General features: G+C 53.6%; 1 long non-coding RNA gene across 1 annotated transcript; it reads right to left on the bottom strand.

Annotated features, from left to right (window-relative positions):
• Positions 1-11,133: 11,133 nt before the first annotated feature.
• LOC134809675 (uncharacterized) lies at positions 11,134-13,467 on the bottom strand. Its single transcript, XR_010155987.1, has 3 exons — positions 13,280-13,467; positions 11,568-13,138; positions 11,134-11,454 (listed from the first exon to the last, which is right to left on the bottom strand). It is a non-coding gene; the product is annotated as an uncharacterized LOC134809675 (long non-coding RNA).
• Between the last annotated feature and the right edge of the window lie 8,312 nt (positions 13,468-21,779).

Below are 21,779 nucleotides of genomic sequence, written 5' to 3'. Positions count from 1 at the left end.
CTCTTCTCCGTGGTGGGGCCACGAGGAAGGCGCTGGGCAGGCCAGGGGCCTGCTCCTCTGAGGCCTGCAGTTGGGGCCGACGGCGTTGAGCCAAGGGCTGGGAGCCTCTGAGGTCATGCTCCATCCACACCGGCGGCTGCCTCTGTCCTGCAGCCAGGGGAGCAGACAGCTGGGGAACTCCCAGGCCGGTGAGACGAGAGGCCAGGACAGCCTCAGGAGGTGGCCCCGGCCGCTGGATGACTTCACGGGTCTTTCCCGCCCTGAGTCACCGGGGCTCACTGACCCCTTGGGCACCTTTGGAGGGAGGGGCGATGGCCGGCTCAGCTGGGTGGGCTGGTGGGAGGTGGGGCTGGGCTCTGTTACCTAACAGTGGAGGAGCGGCTGGGGAAAGGAGCAGGGTCGTGGCTCCCTGCCCATGGTGTTGCCTCTGGGATGCTGTGTGAGGGCATGCATCTTTGCCCCTCTCTGGGCCTTGGGACCATATCACCCCTTCTGGGGGTATTGGTTCATCTTGAATCCCTCTCCCTTCCAGCTCAGGCCTGCTGGAATGGGCTGCCCCAGAGCGAAGGGAGGAATAGTCTCTGTCTCCTCCCCACCCGCACTCCACACAGGTGTGAATCAGCCCAGGTGAGGAAGCTGACTCACCTTCCCCACCTGGCCCTGGAGAAAGGGACCCTTTCCCTTGCCTGGGGGTTAGAATGAACTTGACTATTATTCTCAGAGGAGAGTGGCTCTGACACAAGGGGGCACAACGCGAAGACTTGGGGTGTCGAGTCTCTGGGAGGAAGTCCTGAGCACCTACTGTGCGCTGAGCTCGTGGACAGTGTGGACGTCCTCTCTTGCCATCTGCAACCACCTGCTGTGAGTGCCCTCCTCTGAAACGAGGTTCAGAGTGGGCAGTGACTCGCCTAAGGCCACACAGCCCAGCCAGTGCCTGTGGAGGGAAGCCCAACTGGGGCTGGTTCTTGCTCCTGGAACTTTCTGGCCCCATCTTATACGCCTCAGGCCCCTCACTGTGAGCTCAGAACCCCTCCTTGGGGACCAGGAGAGGCTGGGGATGGTGGGCAGACAGGAAGGAAGGGGTGGGGGTGCAGAGCCAGCCTCCATACCCCCTAACTCAGGTCACAGAGTCCAGGGGTCGACAGGAACAGGGAAAGCTCCCCTTCCGTGCCCCTATCATGAGTTAAGCCATTCTCCCACCGTCCTGCTGTTAATCTTTAAACGGCCCAATGATTAATTAATTACCCGAGACCCACAGGGACTCGGTTGAGTGCCCCTGGTATCTGCGACCAGGGCACCCTCTCTGCAGTACCCCGGTCTCCCAGCCCCTGATGAGAGCAAGGAGAAACACAGACGAGGCCCGCCAAACTCACAGACACAGGCAAGGATGCGACTGTCACCGGTCCAGCAAACCCTGCTCTGTCCTGGGCCCTGGGCCACAGCACAGCCTGCAGGAGACGGGCAAGGCACCGTCAGGAAAGAAGACACAACCCCAGAGGCCAGGCGGGGCTAGGAGGGCTCCTCCCAGCCCCCGTGGATCCTGCCGCGGCACACTGGGGGGTCTGGTGTCTCTGTGTCCTTGGGGCACTGGCGGGGGGATCTGAGCCCAGTGTCTGCTGACTGGTTCTGACCCCCTCTGCCCCTCCGCCAGCCTGAGTCTCAGTTTCCCTCATCTGTGCACAGGGCTGGTCATTTCCTGCTCTCCTCGCAGGGTGAGCTGGGGAGAATGAAGAGCCGCTCTGGCAGAGGCACTGGGGCTGCCCTAACAGGTGTGGAGGAGGCTGAGGAGGTTCTTGCTGAGCAGCAGTGGGACAGGCCACATGGTTCCTAATTCAGGAGGTGACCCTGGCCAAGCCCTTTCTTCTCTGTCAGCCTCGGTTTCCCTATTGATAAAACAAGGGGTTGGAGACCCGGTGTGGTGGCTCATGCCTGTAATCCCAGCACTTTGAGTGGCCGAGGTAGGTGGATCATTTGAGGTCAGGAGTTTGAGACCAGCGTGGCCAACATGGTGAAACCCCGTCTCCACTAAAAGTACAAAAATTAGCCGTGCGTGGTGGCGGGCGCCTGTAATCCCAGCTACTCAGGAGGCTGAGGCAGGAGGATCACTTGATTCCAGGAGGCAGAGGTTGCAGTGAGACGAGATTGTGCCACTGCATTCCAGCCTGGACAACAGAGCAAGCCTCTGTCTCAAAAACAAAACAAAACCCCAAAATGAGGGGTTGGGATCTGTGACTGCCCAGGACCCTTGAGGAGCCTGTCATGGGCAAGTGGGCCGCTGGTACCAGGCAGAGCTCCCAGTCCACTGTCCCCCACTCCCTGGCCCTGCCATGCTCCAAGGTGCCCAGCTCCTACCCGGAGCAAGCGCTGGGCTGGGAACGTCGGCCATCACCTCGCCATTGACTCAGGGAGGCTCACCATCTGGAGGCCTGAGGATGCCACGGCAACTTCCAGCCTGGTCAGCAGGGCAGGTGTCAGAGGCGTCCACCCTGCCATGCTGACGATTTCCACCTCATTGCCGAGGGGCCCCCTGGGCCTCCCAGAAAACTGGAGTCATTGACCCTGGGAGGTAGAGGATCTTTGAAGACAACTTGTCTTCTGGGATTTTAGAACTTTTTGAAAGTTCAAATGAGGTCAGACACAGTGACTCATGCCTGTAATCCCAGAACTTTGGGAGGCTGAGGTGGGAGGATTGCTTGAGGCCAGGAGTTCCAGACTAGAATGGGCAACATAGTGAGACCCTGTCTCTAAAATAATTTTAAAAATTAGCCAAGCGTGGTGGTGCACACCTGAAATCCTAGCTACTTGGGAGGCTGAGGAGGGAGGATCGCTTGAGCCCAGGAGTTTGAGACCAGCCTGGGCAACATAGTGAGACTCCATCACTACAAAAAATAAATTAAAGAAAATTTGAGTGTGGTGGCGAATGTCTATAGTTTCAGCTACTCAGCAGGGCTGCGGTGGGAGGATCATTTGAACCCAGGAGGCCAAGGCTGCAGTGAGCCATGACTGTGCCACTGCACTCCAGCCTGGGTAACAGAGACCCTGTCTCAAAAAAAAAAAAAAAAAAAATTAACCCATTTATGCCTAAGTTGCAATTTTTAAAACTTTTGCAATCAGACCTTGGCAATGACCTTGAGAAGGAGGACAGAAATAACTCCCGATAATGGAACACTAGGCATAAATGAAATGACACACAAATAATACACAGGTCCAGAAACACACCCTCCTTGCAGCAGGACCAAATGATGGAGAAGACACACATTGGCCTTTCAAATTGTTGTGGGTTGAAAAGGGTCTCCCCAAAATTCATGTCTATTCTGCACCTCAGAACGTGACCTTATTTGGAATAAGGATTTTTGCAGATGTAATTAGAGTATGGATCTCAGAATGAGGTCATCCTGGGTTGGGGTGGATCCTAAATCCAGTTAGAGTGTTCTTAGAAGAGAAAGGGATGGGAGATTTGCAAACAGAGACTCAGGAAAGGAAAGGGCCCTGTGAAGTCAGAGGCAGGGATTGGAACAGTGTGGTCACAGGCCAAGGAACCCGGGAGTCCCCAGAAGCTGAAAGATCGCCCCCTGGAGCCGTGGAGGCAGCATGGCCCTGTAGACACCTTGATTTTGGACTTCTAGCCTCCAGAGCTATGAGAATAAATGCCTGTTATTTCCACCACCGAGTGTATGGTAATTTATTACAGGAAACCAGTAGACACCTGCCCCACGGCCCTGCTCCGTCTGCAGCTCCTCCCTCCAGGGTTCCTCTCTGCTCTCCACACATGACTGTGGCATGCTGAATGCAGAAGTTTTGTTTTGAAATGTGGTGTTTTGAATGCAGAAGTTTTGTCTGTTGAATGCAGAAGTTTCATAGGCACATACCAGACGCGGTGTTCCGTAAACGTTCCATAAATTGCTCTGGCCATTGGTGCAGATGGGGGCAGCTCCCAGTTTTCCTTGGTTACACAAGAAGCCACTGTGAACACTTTTGCCTCGTCTCTTCTGCACATGCTTGATGATTTCTGGAGGCTGGAAGATTCCTTAGAAGGAGAATTGCTGGGTCAAAGGGTAAGCCCGTTTGCAATTTGACTGATGCTGTCAAATAGAGTCAAAACAGAAACTCAGAATCTTAAGAAGGAGAGGAGGCTTGGTGCAGTGGCTCATGCCTGTAATCCTTGCACTTTGGGAGGCCAAGGTGCAAGGATCGCTTGAGCCCAGGAGTTTAAGGCCAGTCTGGGCAACACAGGGAGACCTCGTCTCTATAAAAAATACAAAAGTTAGCCAGGTGTGGTGGCGCATGCCTGTTGTCCCAGCTACTTGGGAGGCCGAGGTGGGAAGATCACTTGAGCTCAGGAGTTCACAGCTGCAGTGAGCCATGGTTGCACCACTGCTATTCAGCCTTGGTGACACAGTGAGACCCTATCTCAAAATAAATAAATAAATAAGAAAAAGAGAAGCAGGGAAACAGACTTTTGGATTTTACAGCATGGGACACTTCCAACCCCAGAATTATAAAACTTCAGGAGAGGGGACCTCAGGAGAACATCTATTCTGGGGTCTCACTTCAGGACCCAGGAGTGACATCTTCCAAGCCCTGTCTGGGTTTCTGTTTCCCTGGAATGGGCTTGGAGAAAGCAGAGGAGATAGGACCCAGGAGCCTGGAACTCTGGGGCTCCAAGGGAGCTCTGGCAGGGGGTGAGTGAAATGCCTTCCCCACCTGGGCACCCAGCTCTTCTACCCAGAGGCTGCCCCTTTCCAGCCGAGGTGCCAGGCCAGCTGGGCCTCTGTAGCTGCACACAGTGGCCCCTCTGTGCTTGGCACACACACACAAAAATGTGAACAGAGCCTGTAATCCCAGCACTTTGGGAGGCCGAGGCAGGTGGATCCCTTGAGACCAGGAGTTCAAGACCAGCCTGGAGAACATGGTTAAACTCCGTCTCTACAAAAAATACGTGAAAAAAGAAATTAGCTGGGTGTGGTGGTGCATGTCTATGGTTCCAGCTACTGGGGAGGCTGAGGTAGGAGGATTGCTTGAGCTGGGGTGGTTGAGGCTGCCATGAGCCAAGATTGTGCCTCTGCCCTCCAGCTTGGGTAACAGAGTGAGACCATCTCAAAAAAAAAGAAAGAAGAAAGAAGAAGAAAGAGAGAGAGAGAAAAAAAGAAAGAAAGAAAAAAGGAAAGAAAAGGAAAAGAAAAGAAAAAAGCCAGGTACGGCAGCTCACGCCTGTAATCCCAGCATTTTGGGAGGCCGAGGTGGGCAGATCACAAGGTCAGGAGTTCAAGACCAGCCTGGCCAACATAGTGAAATCCCATCTCTACTAAAAATACAACAACAACAAAAAATTAGCCTGGCTTAGTGGTGGACACCTGTAATCCCAGCTACTGGGGAGGCTAAGGCAGGAGAATCACTTGAACCTGGAAGGCAGAGGTTGCAATGAGCCGAGATAGTGCCACTGCACTCCAGCTCGGACAACAGTGTGAGACTGTCTCAAAAAAAAAAAAAGAAAGAAAGAAAGAAAGAAAAAAATGTAAAGGAAATGAGCAGGGGTGGGTGGGGTGGTCTATGGTCTGCACTAGGCTGACTTGTGGCCCTGGCTGGAGTTCTGAGGTCTGGAACAGGGCAGGAGGCTCTGCATTAGATACTGGTCGCCTGCCTTGGAGTCCCCTCCATTCTTATTCTGGTGGTTTTAGAACATGCTCTTCCCCCAATTATTTGACACTCCTCTTCTTGAAAGATGGGAGTCTATGTCCTTTTTCCTTGAATCTGGGCTCTGTGGATGCTTGATCAATATGTTGCCAGTGAGGCTGTGTCAGTTTCTGGACCCAGGCCATAAGAAACTGCAACTTCTACTTCCCACCTCTTGGGACTCAGCCACCATGCTGTGAGGAAGCTCAACAGCCCCATGGAAAGGCCGGTGTGGGAAGGAACAGAGGACCCTCTACCCCTGCCAGCTGTCAGCCCCAGTAGAGCCAATGGGACCTCCAGCTCCCACTCAAGTTGCCCCAGCTGATGCCTCATAGAGCAGTGCTGTGCCTTCTTGTGGCATCTGGCTTGACTTGCAGATCTGTGAGAGAAACAAATGATTGCTCTTGTTTTAAGCCACTAAATTTTGGGATCATTTGCAGCATAGCAATGGATAACTGGAACACCCTCCATGACCAACAAAGTCGCTACCGGTGCCTGCAGGCTGGGTTAAGAACACGGGCTTTGGGATCAGACTCACCAGCCATATGTCAAGGCCCTTCTTTGCCTCAGGGGCTTCATCTGCACATGGTGACCGTAGTAGGACTTGCCTCATAAGGTTGTCATGAGGATGAAATGAGATGACACACATGGAGTCTGGTGCTGAGGAAGTGTGTGGTAAATAGGAGCATGACAAGGGTTTACCACCATGGTTGTTATTTCCCTAAGCAGAGAAAATTACTCAGTCTAGGCTGGGTTCATTCAAACAGGCATGTCCTTCCCTGCTTGTTCCTTCGAAGACCCCCTCCTCCAGGAAGCCTTCCCTGACCACCCTACACTGGGCCGCCACTCCTCTGTGCACCTCCAGCCCTCTGTGCTACACCTGAAAGAACAAGAGTCCCATTGTGCTCGTTGCCTGTTTACAGCTGCCAGACTGGGACATCCCTGAGGGCATCATTAGCAGAGCCAGCAAGGAATGGAATTCTCTAAAGCTGGCACTCGGTGTGTGCACACACCGGCGGGGACCCGGGGCTGCTGATGTTGCTGAGTGACCCTCAGCCAGCTGGTGTCCCCGAAGTGTACACCTGGGTGGGCCTTATATGCAGGCCTCTGTGTATGTTGGCGTGCCTGTGGGAGGTGGGTGTGCACATGTTTGTACACATGTGAATAGCAGTTGGTGTGTCTGCATAAAGGCAGGTGGAGTGAGCGTGTCTCTGTACACAGATGTAGGCACATGCTCATGTGCACACCACTGCACATTCACGCTCATGTGTATGCTCGTACAGTTGTAGGAGTGTTCTTGTGCATGGGTGTGTCCACATGTGTGTGCCCTCATACTGGTGCGTGCCCTGTGTGCCAGGCCGGGCTGTATGGTAGGAATGTAGGGTACCAGCTGCTACATCTGGGGCCCACTCGGGAACTAAAAATAGCCCATGCCCAGCCCTGTCCCACCGGGCAGGGGGCCGCGGGCAAGCTCCACGGGGGCACCCCAGCCAGGCTGTTGGCCTCATCCCTTCTTGGGCCGACGCCCTGCCTGCCCTGCCCTGCCCTGCCCTGCCCTGCCTGGGGCTCCCATGAGCTCATGCACACCCTGCCCAACCAGAGCAGGGAGGGGGTTGGGAGGTCCAGAGTCGTGCCTGCTAGGCCGAGGCCCTGCCCACGTCTCAGCGGCTGGACACCAGCAAGGCCTGATAAGGTCAAGTGTGGAGTAGGGTCCGCCCCCTCCCTCCGGCCAGGGACAGCCGGGCGGACATGAGTCAGCACAGGGGGCATCAGGCAGCCCGGGCCTGACCACTGGCTGGTGATGGGGCAGGCCTGGGGGTGGGACCGCCTCCCTGGACAGGCCAGGGGCTGGCCAGGAGGAATCACCTGCCGGGTCGGCCAAGCCCTGACCTCATTCTCCACCTTGAGGAACCCCACCTCCACTTCCGCCCAGAAAGCCCCTCTGGAGTCCCCTGGCTGGCTTCCTGCCTTGGCCTGGTCATTGCTGGGCCTCAGGAGGGGTGATGGCCACCCCTGCAGAAGGGCATTTCCGGGCTTAGCTGCACGGCCCCAAGGGTTCCATATGCCCCTTCCTCGGGAAGTCCTCCCTGGTTCCCCAGGCTGGATGGAGTGGGGGTGGGGCTCTGAGATCCCAGCTCCCTCTTGGAGCCCCTCTCTCTACAAAGTCAAAGCCTGTTTACTCGTGTCCAGACCTGAGCTTCTTAAGGGCCAGGAAGTGTGTCATTTCTATCTCTGTTTACATCTTGCTCCCTCGCTGGGTCCCCAGCACAGCCCAGGAGGGGTCATTGTTGTCTTCCTTTACAGGGGAGGACTCTGAGGCCTGGCATGGATGGTGACTGGCTCACAGTCCCCAGCCAAGGGGTGGCCAGTGTGGAGGCTGTTCCCGGATGTCCTGCTTTCCCCATCACTGTGCCACTGTGATCCTTCCTCCTGGAGCCCCTGACCTCAGAGGCTCTGATGACCCAGCCCAAGCACCCATGACTGATTTTTCATTCTGTGAGCCTGGTGCGTGTGCAGCTTGGGCTGGGCCTTCCCTGGAGCTCAGCTCCACAGGGCAAGCCAGGCAGGGCCTGACACGCTGATCACAGCTGAGCGTCAGGGTGGAGTCTCCCGCTGTGTCCTTTGCCCCCCTGCAGGGCCCTGCCAAGAGGAGAGGAGAGGGCACCAGCTTGGCATAGGGAGAGCGTGTTGTGAAGGAGTGACCATCAGATGCTCCATTTAACAGATGAGGACACTGAGGCTCAGAGAGGGGATGTGATGTCCCCGAGGTCCCACAGTGAGGAACAGCCTAGGCAGGTCTTAGGAAACACTCCCTCGTGCTCATGGACACGCTCGTGGCACTGTGTGTCATAGCGAAAGAGGAAAAATGGTCCTGGACGCCTGCCAGTACTCTGTGAGCACCCTCCACACAAAGGGACACACAAGAGGGGGCTGGATCCGTGCTGACCAGGTGGGGCTCCATACCAATGAAGAAGCACACTTTTCAACACTTCAACACGGTCGGGCACGGGGGCTCACACCTGTCATCCCAGCACTTTGGGAGGATGAGGCAGGCAGATCATCTAAGGTCAGGAGTTTGAGATCAGCCTTGCCAACATAGTGAAAGCCTGTCTCTACTAAAAATACAACAAGTAGCCAGGTGTGGTGGTGCACACCTGTAGTCCCAGCTACTTGGGAGGCTGAGGCAGGAGAATCGCTTGAACCTAGGAGGTGGAGGTTGCAGTAAGCCGAGATCACGCCATCGCACTCCAACCTGGGTGACAAGAGCAAAATTCCATCTCAAAAAAAAAAAAAAAAAAAAAAGTAGCCAGCCGTGATGGTGCACGCCTGTGGTCCCAGCACTCAGGAAGCTGGGGTGGAAGGATCGCTTGAGCCTGGGAGGTCAAGGCTGCAATGAGCCGTGATCGTGTCACTGCACTCCAGCCTGGGTGACAGAGTGAGACTCAGTTCAAAACAAAACAAATGTAAATTCAGAGGAAAGTGTTTTTGAGCCCACACTGTAACTGCGTTAGTTTCCTATCAGTTTCCTATTGCTGCTGTGAGGAATGACCACAAATGTAGCAATTTAAAATAACAGGGATGTGAGCTCTTACAGCTCTGGAGGTCGGAAGTCTGAAGTGGGTCCTGTGGGCTAAAGTCAAGGTGCGGGCAGGGCGTGTGCCTTCATGGGCTCTCCTTTGCCTTTGCAGCTCCTAGAGGCCGCTCGCATTCCTTGGCCTGCGGTTCCTTCCTTCCCTCAAAGCCAGCAGCACAGCGTCTTCCACTCCCTCTGACCCTGACACTTGCTCTTCCGCCTCCCTCTTGCACATCCAGGGATTCTTGTGATTGTGCTGGGCCCACCCAAATCATCCAGGATGATCTCCTTATTTTACATTTAAGGTGCTGGGAACACAACACAGTGGGTAACACAACAGACACTGTCCTTGTCTCGTGGGAGACAGACAGTAATTCACATGTAGCCCTGTGACACGTCTGGAGGGGTAGATGCTGGGGAGCAAAGTGAAGCAGAGGAGGGGGATGGAGGGCAGTGGGGAGCCTCATCTGCATAGTATGACTCCTTTCCAATGAGAATGGATTTGCCATATTTGCATATTTCTTTTTCTTTTTTTTTTTTTGATATCGCTTTGTCACCCGGGCTGGAGTGCAGTGGTGTGATCTCTGCTCACTGCCTCCTGGGTTCAAGAGATTCTCTTGCCTCAACCTCCTGAGTAGCTGGGATTACAGGCCTGCGCCACCACGCCCAGCTAATTTTCTGTATTTTTATTTTATTTTTATTTATTTATTTTAATTTTTTTTTTCCAAGACGGAATCTTGCTCTGTCACCCAGGCTGAAGTGCAGTGGAACGATCTCGGCTCACTGCAAACTCTGCCTCCCAAGTTCAAGCAATTCTCCTGCCTCAGCCTCCCAAGTAGCTGGGATTACAGGCACCCACCATCATGCCCAGCTAATTTTTTGTAATTTTAGTAGAGATGGGGTTTCACCATGTTGGCCAGGCTAGTCTCAAACTCCTGACTTCAGGTGATCTGCCCATCTCGACCTCCCAAAGTGCTGGGATTCAGGTGCGAGCCACCACGCCTGGCCCTATTGGCATATTTCTTCTATAACCCAAAGCAGGTCTAGGTGACTCTGAATAACAGCACAGTTTATCTTCCTGCCCATTGGCTGCGTGACTTTAACTTAATGGTCTAATCTCTCTGGTCTCTTAGGAGGAGTCAATGAGGTGCCAAACTCTTCCTGGCGATGCTGTGAGATGCCCAAGGGGACACCTTGTGTTCTCTGGGTATCCTGCTTGCGAATCTCACCTTGGGCAGGAAGTACCGAGGGACTCCCAGGCACAGGTTCCATGGGGCGGGCGGGGGTGTATGTGTAGCCCCCAGCTGCACCGGAGGTTCAGGGGTGGAAATGCCTCTGGATGGAGCCCAGATGGTCTTTGGACCTGGGATGGGACCATTCCCGGAAGGAATCCAGCTGCTCCAAGCCCAGCTGGGTAGGCAGGAGTGTGGTGGTGCCATTGGGGCCAGAACCGCCCCACTAGCTCACCAGAGGGAACTGGAGAATGAGCCTGGGGCCTGGGGCCTGGGTTGGGCTGTGACAGATCCCAGGCTGTGGATCCTCAGCTGAGAAACGGGAGGGCCTGGGGAGGAGCAGGGGTGGGCCTAGGACCTGACCCCCAAGCTCCAAACAGGCTTCCATAACTTCTGGTTGTGTGACTCAGTTTCCTTATGTGTAGACAGGGATTGTAACTTTTTCCCATTCTGGGGTGGTTGTGAGGACCAAGTGTACTTGTGCACACAGGGGTGGGTGGGGATTTGCAGGGTGGTTGGCACACGAGGGGTCCCATCCAGGCTTAATTCCCCTCCCCAATTCTCTCCAGCTCCCAGGGAGTTGGCTCTGGGCCCCAGAGACACCTGGAAATGCCCCTTCCTGTCCCAGGCTCAGAATGAATTGAGGGAACAATGAAAAACAAACAAAACAACCATTTACTTGCTGAAGAGCGAATATGTTCACATGTCCAAATCATCAAAATACTCAAAGGATATGCAGTGAGAGAGAAGTCCTCCTCCCACCCCGTTCCCCCGCCGTTTCTTGAGTATTTGAGTATATTTTTCCAGAGATGCCCTAGGCGGGTACGCGGGGAGATGCATTTGTATTCTCTTCTCTGCCTTAAACACACCCTGTGAATGGCGGAGTTTTTTCTTGGAGAATGGCAGGCATCAGCACAGAAACAGCTTCCTTGAGCTGCGGTGTATGGGTGGGTGTTCCATTGTTATTTGACGAGGCTGTAAAGGGAAGGTTGTTTTTTTTTTTCAAAGCAAAGGAATAGCTTCATGGAAGCATCCTTGCTGGAATCTGGAATTCGGAGACGGGCTTGAGTCTGAGCTGGGCTACTTGCCTCTCGGGGACTGCACGTGTTGCTTCCCCTGAGCCTCAGTGTTCTCATCTGCAAGATGCTGCTTGTGGCTGGGCACGGTGGCCTATGCCTGTAATTTCAGCACTTTGAGCTGTCGATGCACGAGGATCGCTTGAGGGCAGGAGTTCAAGACCAGCCTGGGGCCAGGCGCAGTGGCTCACGCCTGTAATCCTAGCACTTTAGGAGACTGAGGCAGGAGGATCACCTGAGGTCAGGAGTTCGGGAGCAGCCTTGGCAACATGGTAAAACCTTGTCTCTACTAAAAACACAAAAATTAGCTGGCATGGTGGCACGTGCCTGTAATCCCAGCTACTCGGAAGGCTGAGGCAGGAGAATCGCTTGAACCCAGAGGTGGCAGTGAGCCAAGATCACACCATTGTGCTTCAGCCTGGGTGACAGAACGTGACTCCATCTCAAAAAAAAAAAAAAAAAAAAAAAGCCAGCCTGGGAGACATAGTGAGGCCCCATCTCTACCCCTGACCATCCCCCCCAACACCCAAAAAAACAAACTTAGCTGGCCATGGTGCTGTGTGCCTGTAGTCCCAGCTACTCGGGAAGCTGAGGCAGGAGGATCCCTTGAGCCCAGGGGGTCGGAGCTGCAGTAAGCTATGATCACACCACCATACTCCAGCCTGGGTGACACAGCAAGACCCTGTCTCTACCAAAAATAAAAAAAAGTAAAAGATAAAAATAAAAAAGGCAGTGGTTGTACCCATCCAGGAGATAATGTTGCCCGTGGGTAGCCTGCGGGCTGTGCCCCGTTTGTGGATGTGTTTTGCTCATAAAACTTTTCCAAACTCTGGAGATTTCAAATTATAACCCAGATTTCTGGCTTCTCTTGAAAAATCAAAAGTCTGGCCATTGCAGGCTGGAGCCAAGTAGCCACTGCCCGCTTTGGAAGGGCGAGGGGTGCTCCATTTGGCCTCAGGCCTCACCGCTCCCTATTGCTCACGGACATCCCCCAACCTGTTAGTCCTCCTCCGCAGAAGGGTGTGCTGGGGTTAAATTCATGCAAACAGAATGGGCAGGGTCCCCAGCGCTCGGCACAGGCCCAGCTTCACTCTCTTGCTGGATACTTGGGGTATCTGGGACTCAGTAGCCACAGCCATGGATGATCCAGTCTTGGAAATCCAAGCCCTGAGCAAGCGGCTCCAGAGTGTCTCCTCCACCAGAAGGGAAGCTGAGATGCCGGCACCGTGTCCGGGAAGAGCTCTGGGCTGCAAGCCAGGCAGTTTCATCCCGGGAGGCGGCGGCCGAGGCTTCTTCCCTAGGATGGAGCCGGAAGCCGGGCTCCAAGCACCTGGAGTTCCCATCTCCGGGTCCCCAGGATGTAGATTCCTGCGCACAGCCCCCCACGCCTTCCTTTTCCCTACCTACCTTTGGCAGCCACATCCTGCCTTTCAGGGGTGGACCAGGACTGAAGGGGAGGCAGGGAGGTGGGTGGGGTCCCAGGAGGACCTTGGGGACATCCTCTCTTCAGGGTGGTTGCAAACTCTTCTTGGCCCCAGGGTGCCTTGGAGCACAGTTTGAAAACCACTGATGGAGCCCTTTTGCTAGATGGGAAAACAGAGGCCCGTAGTTGGGGGGGTAGGAGGGTCAGAGGCCTGGAGACCTTTAGGGTCCCCTCTCCCCAAGTCTACTACAGAGCCCCGGCATGTGGAATTGAAGCTCACTGAGCCCCCAGCCAGTCTCACCCTGCTGTTGTCTGTCCAGAAGACCAGGGAAGTAGTGGGGCTCCTCCTTCTCCAAAACTTGAATTGCCTCCTCTGCCAAGTGCCCACCTTACAGGGTGGTTGTGAGGAGTCAAAGAGATGAGAGTGCAGATAGCAAGAATAAGATCCACAGTAGCTCCTGCCTCCTGGGCTTGAACTGCAGGCTGTCCAGCCTGGACTTGGACGAGCCCATTTTTTACAGCACTTTCTTGGGAGATAATTTACATACCCTAAAATTTGCCCACTTAAAGTATATGAGTCAATGGTTTTGAGTATATTTACAGAGTTGTACAACCATGACCACAGTCTAATTTTAGAACATTTACATCATCCCGCAAAGAAACCCAACACCCATCAGCAGCCACTCCCTGTTCCCCTCCTCCAGCCCCTGGAACGCTCCTCTGCTTTCTGTCTCTAGAGAGTTCTCTGTTCTGGACATTTCGTATAAATGGAATCATACAATGCGTAGCCTTTTGTGACTGGCTTCTTTCAGTGAGCATCATGTTGTGGCATGTGTCACTCCTCCATTCCTTGTTGTTTGTTGCTATTTCTTCCACTAGAGCAGCTGGAAAGAACATTCCTTTTCATGGCCAAGTAATATTCCATTGTAAGGACATACCACAATATGTCCACTTATCCGTTGATGTACATTTGGGTTGTTTTCACCTTTTGACTATTAAAAATAATATTTCTGTGAGCATTCTTGTACGTATCTTTGTGTGGACATATGTTTTCATTTCTCCTTTGTAAATATCTAGGAGGAAAATTGCTGGGTCATGTGGCAGCTCCATGTTTAACATTTTGAGGAACTGCCAAACTGGTTTCCAGAGCAGCTGAATCATTTTGCATTCCCACCAGCAACCTGGGAGGACTCCAGTTTCCCCACATCCTCACCAACACTGGCTCCTGTCTTTTTGATCACAGTGATGCTAGTGGGTGTGACATGGTCCCACCACTGAAGGGACAGGTTTCCATTTTCATTTCCGTAATCAGCAGTCATGTTGAGCATCTTTTCATGCACTTATTAGCCATTTGTAGATCTCTTTTGGAGAAATGTCTACACAAATGACAGCCTGTCATTGAATCCTCACAACCACACGGTTGGAGGAAACTGGAACTATGGTCAGTCACACTGATGATGAGGAAACTGGGGTTCCGAGGAACTCTTGAGAGATAGTGGAGACAGAAGCCCCGTGCTGGGACACTGCGCCTAGGGGGCGGGGTGTGGGTTATGAGGGAAACAAGGAGATATGAGGACCCCCTCAGCACTGCAGGCTGGAAGAACTGAGCCCTGATTCCTATTCCTCTCTGCCTCTGTCTCACTCTGGGACCTTGGGCAAGACACTTCCTACCCTGACCCTCAGTTTCCCCAGCTAACAATGCCTTCATCCTGCCGTGGGAATCAGATTTGGTGCTACATGTGAATGTACTGAAGGCCAGAGCAGGGCCCTGGTGGTTCCAGACCTGGGAATCACTCACCCTCCAGTCGCTGGCCCTCCAGGGCTGGCTGTGGGTGAGGCCTCTGCTCTGGGTCTCAGGCCAGCCTGCACCCTTGGCCACCAAGCACTAAGAGTTCTGGGCCTGCAAAGAAGGCTTGCTCAGGCTGGGGCTGGATAGAGAGCATGCAGGCGGTGTCTGGGCTGCTAGTCTGTGGGAAGCAGCACATTTGTCCCTGAGCAAGAGCCTCTTCTGCACTGGCCACCTGCAGCCCCGGCCACCTGCTGCTTCTACCTGGGGCCAGGGCGGGTGCGGGGCATAGAGCTATCAAGGGAGCAGAGGCGGGGGAGGGCTAGGAGGAAACTAGGCTGAGAGCGCCTCCACTGGGGAGAAACTGGGCAGATGGATTCATTCACTCATTCATTCACTCACTCACTCACTCATTCATCCAGCCGTGTGTGCTGGCCTCTCGTGGACCCCGTGCTTTCCTGATGGAAGCGCTGACTGCAATGCAGCCATTCCTCAGGAAACTTGCTGAAGGAGTGGACACCATGAGCATGGGACCCGTGTTGAGAGTCAAATACCTCCAGCCCCTGCCTTCACCACATTCTTGGCGGAGGAGGAGGGACAGATGGAGTAACAACGGCAGCACCTTAGAGTCTCTGCTAGGGACCAGTCACTCTCCCAGGTCCCTTAATCAAATTAAGTCATTTAATCCACTATGCAACTCTTATGGTAAAACCATTCTTGTTTTGTTTTTGTTTTTTTTTGAGACAGAGTCTCGCTCTGTCGCCCAGACTGGAGTGCAATGGTGCAATCTCGGCTCACTGCAACCTCTGCCTCCCGGGTTCATGCCATTCTCCTACCTCAGCCTCCTGAGTAGCTGGGATTACAGACGCCCACCACCGCGCCCGGCTAATTTTTGTATTTTTAGTAGAGACAGAGTTTCACCATATTGGCCAGGCTGGTCTCAAACTCCTGACCTCGTGATCTGCCTGCCTTGGCCTCCCAAAGTGCTGGGATTAGAGGCATGAGCCACCGTGCCTGGTGATAAAACCATTCTTTTTTTTTTTTTTTGAGACGGAGTCTCGCTGTTGCCCAGGCTCTGGAGTGCAGTGGTGTGATCTCGGCTCACTGCAAGCTCCGCCTCCCGGGTTCACGCCATTCTCCTGCCTCAGCCTCCCAAGTAGCTGGGACTACAGGTGCCCGCCACCACGCCCGGCTAATCTTTTTGTATTTTTAGCAGAGACAGGGTTTCACTGTGTTAGCCAGGATGGGATAAAACCATTCTTATCTCCTTTTCATATATTGGGAAACTGAGGCTCAGAGAGGAGCAGAGACTGGGTCAAGGTGTCACAGTGGGTTAGTTGCAGAGCTGGAGGCAGAAACCTGGTGTCTGGTTCCCAGCTCCAGACTCTCCACATGATTCTGCCTCTTTTTCTGCACTCCCCAACCCACCCCTCTGGAGTTTAGACCTGGTGCTTTCCAGCCCCCTGCCCCCTTCTCTTAATATTTGAGCCGTATTTGAGAACAGCAGTCTGGTGTGTTCCCTGCAGCAGCCAGGAGATGTGGGTTCAAGTCCTCCCTCAGCCATCAAAATGCTGTGTGACTTGGGCAAGACCCCCAGACTCTCTGTTTTCAGCTTCTTCATTGGTCAGCGAGAGGGCTGGACCAGGCGCTTTTGAAGGCAGCTAGGCTGAGGCCATGTCTTAGGGCAGCTCTGGGGAGCATGGGGCGGGTGATGGTGGGCTCCCCGGGGCAGGTTCGGGTGGCACCAGGCTTGCAGAAGGGGCAGTTGCAGCCTGCAGGCCTTTTTCCAGGGGATGCTGAGTGGCCCAGCTTATCACCTGCCTGTCTTGGGCCACTCTTCCGAGCGGTTCCTCGGGTTTCAGCCTGGAGTCTGCGATAGCAGGGACTGTGGGAGACCTGGAGGGCAGGTGGGTGGCCCTATTGCTCGCAGGGCTCCGGGCACCCCGTCTCCTCCAGGTTATCTCTGCTCTGGGACAGGCTGGGAAAGTGAGAAGCTGTGCTATCTCCTTCACTTCCCTCCGGAGATAGGGCTGCCTCAAAGCCCTCTTGTTCTGCACCCTACAGTCCCCTCACATCCACTGGCCCCAGAGGAAGGGGGGCACAGCCTGTAGTGCTGAGGTGCCATTCCCTCATGGGGGCTGCAGTGGGGAGCAAAGAGTGAGGCTGAGTCGTCACTTTTCCAGCCTGCTATGCCCACTGAGTGCCTACTGTGGGCCAGAACAGGGGAGAGCATTTCCCACCCAGCAGGGCTGGTGCTGACCAATCGGGTGGCCTGGGGAGCCCCTGTTGCCACAAGCACTGACCACTAGTTACTGGTTCATGAGGAGGCCTGGGGGCTCTGGAGGGTCCAGGCAGTGCAAGGGGCATTTGGAGGCCTGAAGCAGAGAGTAGTTACCATTGGTTTAGGTGTATTTCAAGATTTCTTTTTTTTTTTCTTTTTTTTTTTTCTTTTTTCGAGACAGGGTCTCATTCTGTTGTCCAGGCTAGAGTGCAGTGGTGCCATCTTGTCTCACTGCAGCCTCCGTTTCCCTGGTTCAAGCAATTCTCGTGTCTCAGCCTCCTGAGTATCTGGGACTACAGGTGTCCGCCACCATGCCTGGCTAGTTTGGTATTTTTAGTAGAGACGGGGTTTCACCATGTTGGCCAGGCTGGTCTTGAACTCCTGACCTCAGGTGATCCACTCGCCTCAGCCTCCCAAAGTGCTGGGATTACAGGTGTGAGCCACCATGCCTGGTCTGTATTTCAGGATTTCAATAGCAAATCCTGAAATGGCTTCCTGGTGACTCCCACCTAGGGGCAGGGACACCTACGTGCAAATGTAGGTGTGACTATGGGGACTTCATTCACCTCTCCGGGCCTTGGTTTCTTGTCTGTAAAGTGGGTTTGAGGGTGGCTTGTTCTGCACAGACTGTTGTTCAGAGGGGCGAGGTCCTCTGGGTAAGCTTCTGCGTGGTGTGCCTCGTGCAAGTTAGGGCGGACCCAATGAAATGGAGGTTTGACCATTTTTCACAAGAATGGCTGTTTGCCATGCCCAGGTTAGAGTAAGTGCTAATGCATGTTGGAATTCAGGTGTCTCAGGCCTTGTTCTAGGCACTGGGGACATAGCAGGGATGGAGGCGGGCCTAGCCCTGCCCTTGGGGAGCCCAGATCCAACAGGGACACAGGTGATTGTGGGCGTGGGGTGGCTGGTGGCTTGAAGGAAGGTAGACAGAATAACAGCCCCCTAAAGACACCCACGTCCCAATTCCCAGAATCAGTGACTATGCCATCTCACATGGCAAAAGCAATTCTGCAGATGTGATTCAGGTGCAGGCCTGGATTATCCAGGCAGGCCTGCTGTGATCACAAGGTCTTTCTAAGAGGAAAGCAAACTGAACTGTAACTTAAAAATGGTAAAATAGGCCGGGTGTGGTAGTTCACGCCTGTAATCCCAGCACTTTGGGAGGCTGAGGCCGGTGGATCGCTTGAGGTCAGGAGTTCCTGACCAGCCTGGCCAACATGGTGAAACCCCATCTCTACTAAAAATACAAAAATTAGCCAGGCGTGGTGGCAAGCACCTGTAATCCCAGCAACTTGGGAGGCCGAGGCAGGAGGATCACCTGAACCTGGGAGGTGGACGTTGCAGTGAGCCGAGATCATGCCATTGCACTCCAGCCTGGGCAACAAGAGTGAAACTCCATCTCAAAAAAAAAAAAAGGTAAAATAATAAGGGTTACATTACATATACTTTACCATAATTTAACAGGCTAATAATGTAATAAACCAAACCTACTGAATTCTACACTTTAATTAAGGATAAATTATGTGGTATATGATTTGTATCTCAACAAAGCTGTTTTTAAAAATCCAAAAGGGGCTGGACATAGTGGCTCATGCCTGTAATCCCAGCACTTTGGGAGGCCGAGGTGGGTAGATCACCTGAGGTCAAGAGTTGGAGGCCAGCCTGGCCAACATGGCAGACCCCCGTCTCCACTAAAAATACAAAAATTAGCTGGGCGTGGTGGTGTGCGCTTGTAGTCCCACCTGTCCAGCTATTCAGGAGGCTGAGGCATGAGAATTGCTTGAACCTGGGAGGTGGAGGTTTCAGTGAGCTGAGATAGTGCCACTACACTCTAGTCTGGGCAACAGAGTGAGACTCTGTCTAAAAAACATAAAATAAAATTAAAAATCCTAAAGGAGGGACCTTCTACCAAATACCCAACCACCAACCACCACTCCTGAAAATATCAGGATCAGGAGAGTCTGAGGAGCCATCACGTTTGGGAGGGGACTAAGGAGACTTGATGACCTGATGCCATGTGGGATCCTGGCCAATCCCAGAACAGGGACAGGACATCAGTGGGGAAGCTGGTGATGTCTGAATACAGTCTGTATCTCAATGCTAACTCCCGCACTTTGATAAAGGCACCATGGTGATATAAGATGTTAACATTAGGGGAAACTGGGAGGCAGGTACATGAGAAATTTCTGAGTTATTGTCACAACTCTTCTATAAATCTAAGATGATTTCAAAACGAAAAATTAAAAAAAAAAATAGAAGATGGCTGGGTGCAGTGGCTCACACCTGTAATCCCAGCACTTTGGGAGGCCGAGGTGGGTGGATCACCTGAGGTCAGGAGTCCGAGACCAGCCTGACCAACATGGTAAAACCCCGTCTCTACTAACAATACAAAAATTAATCGGGCATGGTGGTGAGTGCCTGTAACCCCAGCTACTCAGGAGGCTGAGGCAGGAGGATCACCTGAATCGGGAAGTGGAAGTTGCAGTGAGCTGAGATTGCTCCAGTGTACTTCAGCCTGGGTGACAGAGTGAGACTTCGTCTCAAAAAAAGAAAAAATAGAAGGAGGGGAGAGAGTCAAAGTCAGAGAGGAAATGTGGCAGAAGGAGAGATCAGATGAGAGTTTGCAGACGCTATGCTGCTGGCTTTGAAGACAGAGGAAGGGGCCACAAGCCAAGGAGTCCAGGCAGCCTCTAGAAGCCGGAGAAGGCAAGGAAACGGTTCTCCCCTGGAGCCTGCAAAAGGAACTTAGCTCTGCCGAGACCTGGGCCTCCAGATCTGTGAGAGAAAAAGTTTGGGTTGTTGTAAGTCACCATGTGAGTGGTAATTAGTCACAGCAGCAATGAGAAACTCGCAGAAGGCAAGGAGGCGATACTGATGACGATGGCCACAGTGATGGGTACTTTGAGTGCTTAGGAAGGGCCCAGACATGTTCTTCAAGCACTTTACATAGGTTAACTCAGTTAGTTTTCAGACATTGTTCTGCGGGATGATTATTATCCCTGTTTTATAGACAAGGACACAAAAGCACAGAGAGGTTAAGTAACTTACCGAAGGCCACACAGCTGCAAACACAGAGGGGGATTCTCACCCAGGCAGGTGGTGGCTGAGTCTATGCCTGTGACCACCGCCCCCCACTGCCCGGCAGCAGCGTGTTTTGTGAATTCTGACCCCGTTTGCTCAGGACTAGGCGCTTTACAGAAAGGATTCGGTTTAATGTCATGACCATCCTATGGGGTAGATGTTCCTGTCATTCTCCATTTTACAGGTGGGGAAACTGAGGCCCAGCAAGATGGAGCCCCTTGCTCAGGGTCACAAGGCCAGAGAGTGTTCCCCAATGCTGCTGCCTCCTTGCTGGGGCTGGAGAAGGGGACTCATGTTACCTGCAGTGGGTTCCCACTCTGCAGCCCCCTTGCACCCCTGCCCTCTCCGGCCCCCATCTCCACATTCCCTGTGCTCCCTGATTAGAATGACGTCCCATCAGATGTGCCCACACCACTGCATGCCAGAGGCTACAGGAGGCTTCATGCCTCTTGGCCCCATTGTTTAGGCCAGGAAGCCACCCCCTCCCTCCTTGGCCAGAGGAGACAGTCTCTGGGGAGATGGTTCCTTCCCAGAGAAGCAAATGGCCAGGAAGCAGGCCGTGGCTGGGCCCAGGACAGAGATACATGCTGGCCCTTTAAGGGGAAGGGGCCGGGGTGGGGGCTGCATCACTGGGTCCCTTCTTTTGTTGTTGTTGTTGTTTTTTTGTTTCGTTTTGTTTTTTTTTTTGAGATAGTCTTGCTTTGTTGGTCTGGCTGGAGTGCAGTGGCACTATCTTGGCTCACTTCAACCTCCACCTCCTGGGTTAAAGCGATTACCCTGCCTCAGCCTCCAGAGTAGCTGGGATTACAGGTGTCCGCCACCACACCTGGCTACTTTTTGTATTTTTAGTAGAGACAGGGAGTGGGGTTCTCACCATGTTGGCCAGGCTGGTCTCGAATTCCTGGCCTCCAGTGATCCGCCCCTGCTTGGCCTCCCAAAGTGCTGGGATTACAGGTGAGAGCCACTGCACCCGGCCCTGGGTCCCTTCTTATCAGGAACCCTTAGAGGGGTGGACCGGGGCCAAGGGCAGCTGGCGGCAGCAACTGGAGTTAGGGTCAGGGGCTCCCTCTGGAGTTAGGGTCAGGGGCTCTTGCTGAAGCCATGGCTTCCTCCCTCCCTGGGCTTAGTCTCCTCAGCTATAAAATGAGACGGTGGGGCTGGGGTCTCTAGGCTCCCCGCATTCTGTAAGCCCATGACCCCAGGGGTGGGTGCTCCCCGTTCATTAATAATAAGATGGCCACTTACTGGGGTGTCCACCAGGGGCTCTTCCCGTGAAGCCTCACAGTGACTGGGAGGGAGGAACTCCACTACAGTCTGTTTTAGAGGTGAGGAAGCCAAGGCGCAGGGTGGTTAGGAAATGCCTCAGGTCATGCAGCCAGTGTAGGGTGAAGCTGGGGTTTTCTGGGCCACCCTAGGCCAGCAGCCGTCCTGCTGTCCTGCAGTCACTGCTGTTTCTTCCTTTCTCTCCTAATCCACATGGAGCTGAGGGGTAGGAGGTGGCTGGGGTTTGGAGTGCCAGCAGGGGGTCTCCCGTGGGAGGCAGTGGGAACTCGGGAATGTGTAAGTCACGGGTGCTGGTGCTCTAGTCTCTCCCATCCAGTCAGGGCCACACCTCCCTCTGGGCTGGACCGGGGCTCTGAAGCTAGCTGTAAA

The sequence above is a fragment of the Pan troglodytes genome, chromosome 23 (genome assembly GCF_028858775.2).
Source record: "Pan troglodytes isolate AG18354 chromosome 23, NHGRI_mPanTro3-v2.0_pri, whole genome shotgun sequence".
In the NCBI taxonomy this organism is placed as follows: domain Eukaryota; kingdom Metazoa; phylum Chordata; class Mammalia; order Primates; family Hominidae; genus Pan; species Pan troglodytes.
Note: the sequence above shows the minus strand (reverse complement) of the source record. Positions and strands in the feature narration are given on the sequence as shown.